Source organism: Triticum dicoccoides, chromosome 5B, assembly GCF_002162155.2.
Source record: "Triticum dicoccoides isolate Atlit2015 ecotype Zavitan chromosome 5B, WEW_v2.0, whole genome shotgun sequence".
Classification (NCBI taxonomy): Eukaryota; Viridiplantae; Streptophyta; class Magnoliopsida; order Poales; family Poaceae; genus Triticum; species Triticum dicoccoides.
Window position 1 is genome coordinate 322,014,432 of NC_041389.1, and position 8,087 is coordinate 322,022,518.

Here is an 8,087-nt window from a genome sequence, read left to right on the forward strand (position 1 = left end):
TGTGGGAGTTCAATCCAGAGGGTCTGCGGACTGTTAAGCACTTCTTCGGCCTGAAGCTTGAAGGGATGTGTAAATTATTCTTCGGACCACAAGTAGAGTGTCCGGACACCACCGAGGATGCGGGCCTAAGCTGCAATCGCCTAGATACCCAAGTAAGTAACCTTGATACCGGACACTTTGTTTTATATTTGTCATAGTTGTTATTCTGAAAATCATCCGTGGCCAGGAATGGCTCAGCAAGGCGGAGAGAATCAGGTGTCTGGCGCCACTTCCCGAAGGCTCGCCTAGTCCCACCATTGCCAAGATGCTTGACTGGGTGCTCAACAAAATGCCCTCAGGGAAAGACAAGGGGAAGAACAAAGAAACCGAACTTCACACGCTGCGCATCCGAACCGGGGGGATTGTTACCTCCCTTGAGGAGGATAGTCGGGAAGGGGAGGCTAAAGCCTCCTCCCCGCGCGGGAAGAAAAGGGCCGCCTCCAAAGACTTGGAGACGGAGATGCCCAAACCAGGGAACAAGGTATCACCAGGGGGCTCTGCCCCGACGGGCACCCTCATTGCGTCATGCCCGCCAACGGGCCAGCCCTCCACCGAGCTATAAGTTAATCGTTAATTTGAAGATAGTGCGTTTCTCTGAGATCAATAACCAGGACTCGTCTTTTGCAGTCCGGCTAGCAGCTCTTCTCAACAAAGTTCGTCTTCGGGGGATCTTCTTCCAGAGATGATGGAGAGCGAGACCCCACCCACCTCTCTGCCTCACGAAGCGGGCAACACCGAGGTGTCGTCACGGAGGAGTCCGGATCTGCCAAAGCCGGAAGCTAATATGTCAGCCGCCCTGAGCCCGGAGCGTTTGGCTCCCACGGGGGGCGATGAGAAGCGTCCGACATAGTTTGATGTCCGGCTGGACATACTGACAGGCCTTCTGGAGCGAGCTGCGCTCTCGGAGGAGCACCGCTCATTAATGAGCGTGGTGCTCAAGAAGATTTCATCCGCCACAAGCGGTTTGAATGAAGCATTTATGAGCCTGCTCAGAGGCTTTGAGGTATGTAGTAAAAAATACACTATTTTTTGGCTGTGAGGCACGCCCTAGGTGTGCTCCATATGGATAGTAGCCCCTGAGACTCTGGTTGCCCGTCCTAGGCGGCAAACGGGGGATCATATAGTAATGATTGTGCTGTACATATGCACAGGTATCTAAGGGTCCGGCAGCCGACCAGTCCGTTGAAGTTGCCGAGCTAAGGAGGCAGATCGGATCTATTGATGCCGATATCACGCTGGTGAACGAGCGGCTGGACGAGTCACAAGGTATGTGCTCTGCTTTCCTTATTATGTTGTATAGGAAGATATGAGAGGGGCATAATATTAATGCAATGTGCTTGGACTGCAGATGGTGCTGCTGCCATGGAAGCCCTGAGGGCGGAACTTGCCCAGGCCAAGGAACAAGCTCAGGTTGGCAGTGCGGCTGCCCTAAAGGCGGCTGAAGAATTGAGAGCCGAACAGGCTGCTCATCACCGAAGCAAGGAAAAGATAGCCAAAATGGCTGTGGAGTTGAAAAATGCCGCCGACCAGTATGAACTCCTTGAAAAGGAGAATAAGGCTAGTTCGGCCGACCTGAACAAGGCACTTAATGCCACCAAGGAGATGCGGACCGAGGTCAGGGGTGTGCGGGAGGAGCTTCAACAGGCCGGTAAAATCGCGGCTGGGGGCTCCTACTTACTGCGGACGAAGTTTTTGGATCCGAAGTATGCTCCCCTGGATGGACGCTGGAGTCCTGCAGATGCGTATGCGGACTTGGCGAAGAGTACAGCTGATGCAGCCAAGTTTTTCGAGGATCAAGGTGATAAAGAAGTGGAGAAGCTTTTCTGGTTGCAATTTAATGCTCCCACGCGCCCGCTGCCGTTAAGTGAGAAGATGGCTGCTGTGGTGGAGCTTCACAGGTTGTTCGGGCTTGCAATGCAGTCTGTAATAGACCATCTTTGGCCAAAGGGGCCTAAGCCGGACAGTTACTTTGGTTTGGTGCAATAGTTCCTTGGGGCCGTATCTCAGATCGACGCCATGAGAAGGTCGGCGTGCATAGAGGGTGCACGAATGGCTCTTGCCCGTGTTAAAGCATATTGGACAGATATGGAGGCCGACATTGTAGCGACCCAGAATCCGACGGGAGGCCAATATCCGGTCGAGCACTACTTGGCCCAGGTAACAGATGGTGCCCGCTTAATAGAGGCGCAGTGCTCGAAGGACGTCTTGTTCGAGTGACAAACGATTCATTGTTAAAACAATGTTATTTTGGTTATAAGGCTATATTTATACGTTTTGCCTGAAAGTATTATTGTGTCTCCTGTGCGGCCGTTTATATATATATATATATATATATATATATATATATATATATATATATATATATATATATATATATATATATATATATATATATATATATATGTAATCCGAAAGTTAGCAGTCGTTGGCTTCAGCCCCCACGCATACAATGTGGGGGTGTTCGCGAAAAATATGTGTAATCACACTTGATCCAACGTCTTGGTCCATTAAGGAGGTGATCGCACGTCGAACTAGGCAACCGGACTATATAGTTGTAACACTTTCGCTTAGCCATGGGAGTCTAACGATGGGGCTACTATGTAGCCCCTGGTACCTTCGCGTGCATCCGAATACGGGCGCGTGTGTACATGACCGGGAAACGGTCCTTCGTTAATGCGGAGGGATCCTAAAGATTCCGATAAGTCTTCGAGTGGTTGAACAGTCTCTCGCTGTATCATGACAGTCAGTTTTCGGCTTTCTCTACTTAGGTGCTCATCCAGAATAACCAGGGCACAATCGCAATAGTTCTCCTTTGGCTGCCTTAGCCGATAAGAATGGAACGTAAGGCGGCAAACCCAGGAGCCGGGCAAACCCAACATTTGACCAAAGACATGATTCAGAGTTGATGCATATAAGGCGAAACTCGTGACGCTGAACACGCCCGAAGGTATTCGGACTTTGTAACAGAAAATGGGCTGAAGAATGCCCTTTCATTATAAACCCTGTATTTCCAGGTACGTGCGTTAATCTGTCATGCCGAAATGCCAATAACGGCAGTATCCTCTGTGGGTGTAGTACCCATGGGATGTGTGAACAACAAGAGACAATATAAAAGGTTTACACAGGGGCTTAATCTAAAGAGAAACCTTTGAGCGGGGCCCTGCTGCACGTCTGCGCCTTTGTCTCCGTTGTGCCGTTTCCTGGAAGGGTATCGCACGCGTTGTGTCTGTAAAAAAAAAGAAAAATTTCATGTAAAAGAGTACGACGTAAGCGTGCGATAGATGGTAAAAGTGTGAGGAATTGGCCTGGAAATAAGGTGAGGCCGTCGGTGGGGTTTTGTTAAATATTTATAGCCCCTGGTGTCCTCTATGGGATTATGTATACTGTGCCCTGGCTCATTTTTATCCGGGCTGCCGGACTCATCTAACTGTGTCCGTGGTCTTGACGACCAGTCATGCTTTTTGGTATCGGAGGCCGCTTAGAGTCCGGCCGCTAGAGCCGTCGCGTATTCTTCCGCGCGTGAAGAGCGCTTTGTGTTTCTGTTAACGGTGATGATGCCACGTGGACCGGGCATCTTGAGTGTAAGGTAGGCATAGTGTGGTATTGCGTTGAAGCGGACGAAGGTCGCTCTTCCAAGCAATGCGTGATAGCTGCTTTGGAAGGGTGCGATGGTGAAGAGTAGTTCTTCGCTTCTGGAGTTGCCTGGGGAGCCGAATGTTACCTCCAGCACGACGGAGCCCCTGCCGTAGGCTTCAACGCATGGTATCACCCCTTCAAAGGTGGTGTTGCTTTGACTGATTCTGGATGGGTCTATCCCCATTCTGCGGACAGTGTCCTGGTATATTAAATTGAGACTACTGCCGCCGTCCATAAGGACGTGGGTGAGATGGTATCCGTCGATTATTGGGTCAAGCACCGAGGCCTCTGATCCTGCGCGCCAAATACTAGTCAGGCGGTCCGTGTGATCGAAGGTGATCGGACAAGCCATCCAGTAGTTAGGTGTGGGTACGATGGGCTCTATAGCGTACACATCTTTGAGCGCGCGTTCGTGCCTTCTCGTGGATGTGTGAGTCGCGTGGATTATGTTTACTGTTATAACCTCTGGGGGGAATTTTTTCTGTCCCCCAGTGTTCGGCTAATGAGGTTCATCCTCGTCTTCACTTGGTGTTTCCCTTCCTTGTGTTCGGCATTTAATTTACCGGCCTGCTTGAAGACCCAGCACTCTCTGTGCGTGTGGTTCGCAGGTTTGTCGGGGGTGCCATGAATTTGGCACAGTCTGTCCAGGACTCTGTTTAGATTGGACGGTCCCTCTTTACTGCCTTTAAGTGGCTTCTTTTGCTGATCGGGTCGAGAGCCCCTGAATCCGGCGTTTACCGTTGTGTTGTCCGGGCTCTTTTCCTTGTTTTGACGTTTGTTTTTATTACGCCGTGGCTTCCCGTTGCCATCCCTTATTTCAGATGTGCTGGGATCGCTGGTGCCTTTACAGGCCAGCCAACTATCTTCACCCACGCAAAAGCGGGTCATAAGGCTTGTTAAGGCTGCCATTGTCCTTGGCTTTTCTTGGCCGAGGTGTCTGGCAAGCCACTCGTCGGGATGCTATGTTTGAATGCCGCTAAGGCTTCGGCATCCGGACAATCGACAATTTGATTCTTCTTAGTGAGGAATCTGTTCCAAAGCTTGCGGGCGGACTCTCCGGGCTGTTGGATTATGTGACTTAAATCATCCGCATCCGGAGGCCGGACATAAGTCCCTTGAAAATTAGCCCTGATAGCATCCTCGAGTTCCTCCCAACTCCCAATTGAATTTTTGGGGAGGCTTTTCAACCAGTGTCGAGCTAGTCCCTTCAACTTGAGGGGAAGGTATTTGATGGCGTGGAGGTCATCCCCACGAGCCATGTGTATATGCAGGATAAAATCCTCGATCCAGACCCCTGGGTCTGTCGTTCCGTCATATGCCTCTATATTCACAGGTTTAAAACCCTGTGGAAATTCATGGTCCAATACTTCTTCGGTGAAGCAAAGAGGGTGAGCAGCCCCTCTGTATCTGGACGTGTTGTGGCATGCCGTCGGCTGTTGTTGTGTCCGGTGTTTATTCCAAACTGGTATTCGATTGGTATAATCGTTTTGGTGGACGTAGTCCCGCGCCGGGTTGTGTCCTTTAGATCCGTAGATGGATCTAGCCGCGCCGGCTTTCTCATCCAGGTGCTCACGTAAATCGTGCGCGGCGTCGGTAGCTGCTCTGTTGCGGTTACATAGTGGTACGTCCGGCCTCCTTGTTGTGTTGTTCTTTGGTGGAGCGGCCTCATCGTCGAATTCTGGCAGTAGCTTGCGTTTTGGGTAGCTCTTTGTATGACGATCGTCGCCGTATCTTTCTTCGGTGTCTAGCACTTTGTTCCATCTGTGATTGAGCGTTTCCTGTGCGGCCTTTAGCCATTGCTTCTACTTCTTTAGACTTCTTGCAGTGGCCATAAGCTTTCTGTGGAGGTTATCTCGTTCCACGCGTTTTTTCGGGATGATGAATGCATCGTCATCCGGAATGTGTTCTTGTGCTGGGTCGGTTTGATGAACTCGTCCCTCGAGATCATTGTGATCGGGCGTCTGCTCCGAACTTTGTTCGGTGTGACCTGGCTCGTCCTTCTCCATCGCTGGATCCATATGGTCGTTATTGCCTTCGGAGTTGACTGGGGTATCGATCTTTCTGGTGCTTTTGTCACTATTTTTACTGTTGCTGGACTTGGAACAGCGTCTGCGCCGTCGCTTTGGTTTTTGCCCGGGGGTTTTATCTTCCGGATTGTCGCCCTCGTCCTCCTTAGGTGTGTCCACCATGTATATATCTTATGACGGGGTGGCTGCCCACCGTCCTGTGAGCCGTGGTTCCTGTTCTTCTCCTGCATTGTCGTCTATATCGTCGATGTCTTCAGAGTCGAAGTCAAGCACATCGGTTAGATCGTCGACCGTGGCAATGAAGTGGGTGGTGGGTGGACAACGAATTCCTTCGTCGCCTGCTTCCCACTCGAGCCGGACATAGTTCAGCCAAGAGTCTTCTGTCAAAGAGAGAGATTTTAACGAGTTCAGCATGTCGCCAAAGGGCGAGTGCTGGAAGATATCCGCAGCGGTAAACTCCATTACCGGAGCCCAGCCAGGCTCGGTGGGTTCGGGAGCGCGCGGACTGGGACCTACAGCCGGATATGAGTCTGGGGGTCCGGTGTCACAGGCTTCCTTAGAGGTAAGGTCTGTGTTCGTCTCTACCGCCGATGAGTGGGCGGCCTGCAGGGCGGGGTCCATGCACCCGTCCTTGGGCCACGCTGTCTGCTCCGGATTTAGGTCCGGGGCTACTGCAGGGGTGATATCCCGAGTATTGTCCGACAGTGGGTCTAAGCCGTGCTCATCGTGACTGTTCGGCGCTCCTGGCTCAGGCCTTATTCCGTCGAAGATCAAGTCTCCACGGATATCGGTGGTGTAGTTCAGGTTTACGAACCTGACCTGGTGGCTAGGGGCGTAGCTGTCGATCTGCTCCAGATGGCCAAGCGAATTGGCCCGCAGTGCGAAGCCGCCGAACATGTAGATCTGCCCGGGGAGAAAAGTCTCGCCCTGGACCGTGTTGTTGACGATTGAAGGCGCCATCAAGCCTCATAGTGACGACAGAGAGGAACTCTCAATGAAAGCACCAATGTCGGTGTCAAAACCGGCGGATCTTGGGTAGGGGGTCCCGATCTGTGCGTCTTAGGCTGATGGTAGCAGGAATCAAGGGACTCAATGTTTATCCAGGTTCGGGCCCTCTCGATGGAGGTAAAACCCTACTTCGTACTTGATTAATATTTATGATATGAGTAGTACAAGAGTAGATCTACCACGAGATCATAGAGGCTAAACCCTAGGAGCTAGCCTATGAGGATTATGATTGTAATTGTGATCGGCCTTCTAAGGACCAACCTCTCCGGTTTATATAGGCACCAGAGAGGGCTAGGGTTTACGTGGAGTCGTTACAAGGAAGGAAATATAATATCCGGATCGCCAAGCTAGTCTTCCACGCAAAGGAGAGTCCCATCCAGACACGGGACGGAGTCTTGAGTCTTGTATCTTCATGCTCCAATAACCCGGACGAAGTATATAGTCCGGCTGTCCGGATACCCCCTAATCCAGGACTCCCTCAGTTAGTATAGTCATTAGGATCATATTCTGAACAAGAATCTATAGGTGGGGAGCGTATGAGTTTCATTGCATCCAGAATGGCACTCAATGCCTTGGTGCCAATTTTGTAAGTCATTGCAGTGTTCCATAATATTCTTCTGATGCGCGGATTCTGATATTCACTGTAATTACGTATAATATCTGAGAACCATGAAAACATAAGTAGTAGTGAGATTATCTTTGTAATCCAGAGGATATTCTAATATAGGGGCACCCCTGTAAACACTTTTGTGCTATCACTGGATTCTGATGAGATAGCTCATGTGTGCTGTAATATGGTGTGTGCATTAATATAATCTGGCAAAAAATAGGCTCCAGAAGTAAGGATAGTTGGCAGATGATAGGTTCATAATATACTGTATAGAGAGTTTATTGCCAAACCATGATAACAAGAGCACACAACAACTAGGCAGATCATAGTGTACATAAAAGTGGTACACCATAACCATGATATATAAATCGGGAAAGTGGAACTAGCTTGAAAATACGGTGTTGTATTGCCGCTAGTAATTGAAAGCCTATCGATCACGTACAGGCCAGCTCTATCAGTTGTTGACTGCAGATGTCCCTGCTCCCCTTCCTGACAAGGAACATACTGTACAGACTAAATACATAATAACAAAAGAGGAACATGTTAAAGAACAGTAGAGGAAGCATATTCTTGAGGTTCCGCTTCATTGCATACAATGTTGGTTGCGCACTCATGATGAATCACATCGCCCAAAGAAATGCAATTCCATGATGTCTCTCTATATGTGGCAATTTTGAACAAGAGTCATTAGGATCATATTCTGAACAAGAGTCAAAAGGTGGGGAGCGTATGAGTTTGATTGCATCTAGAATGGCACTCAATGCCTT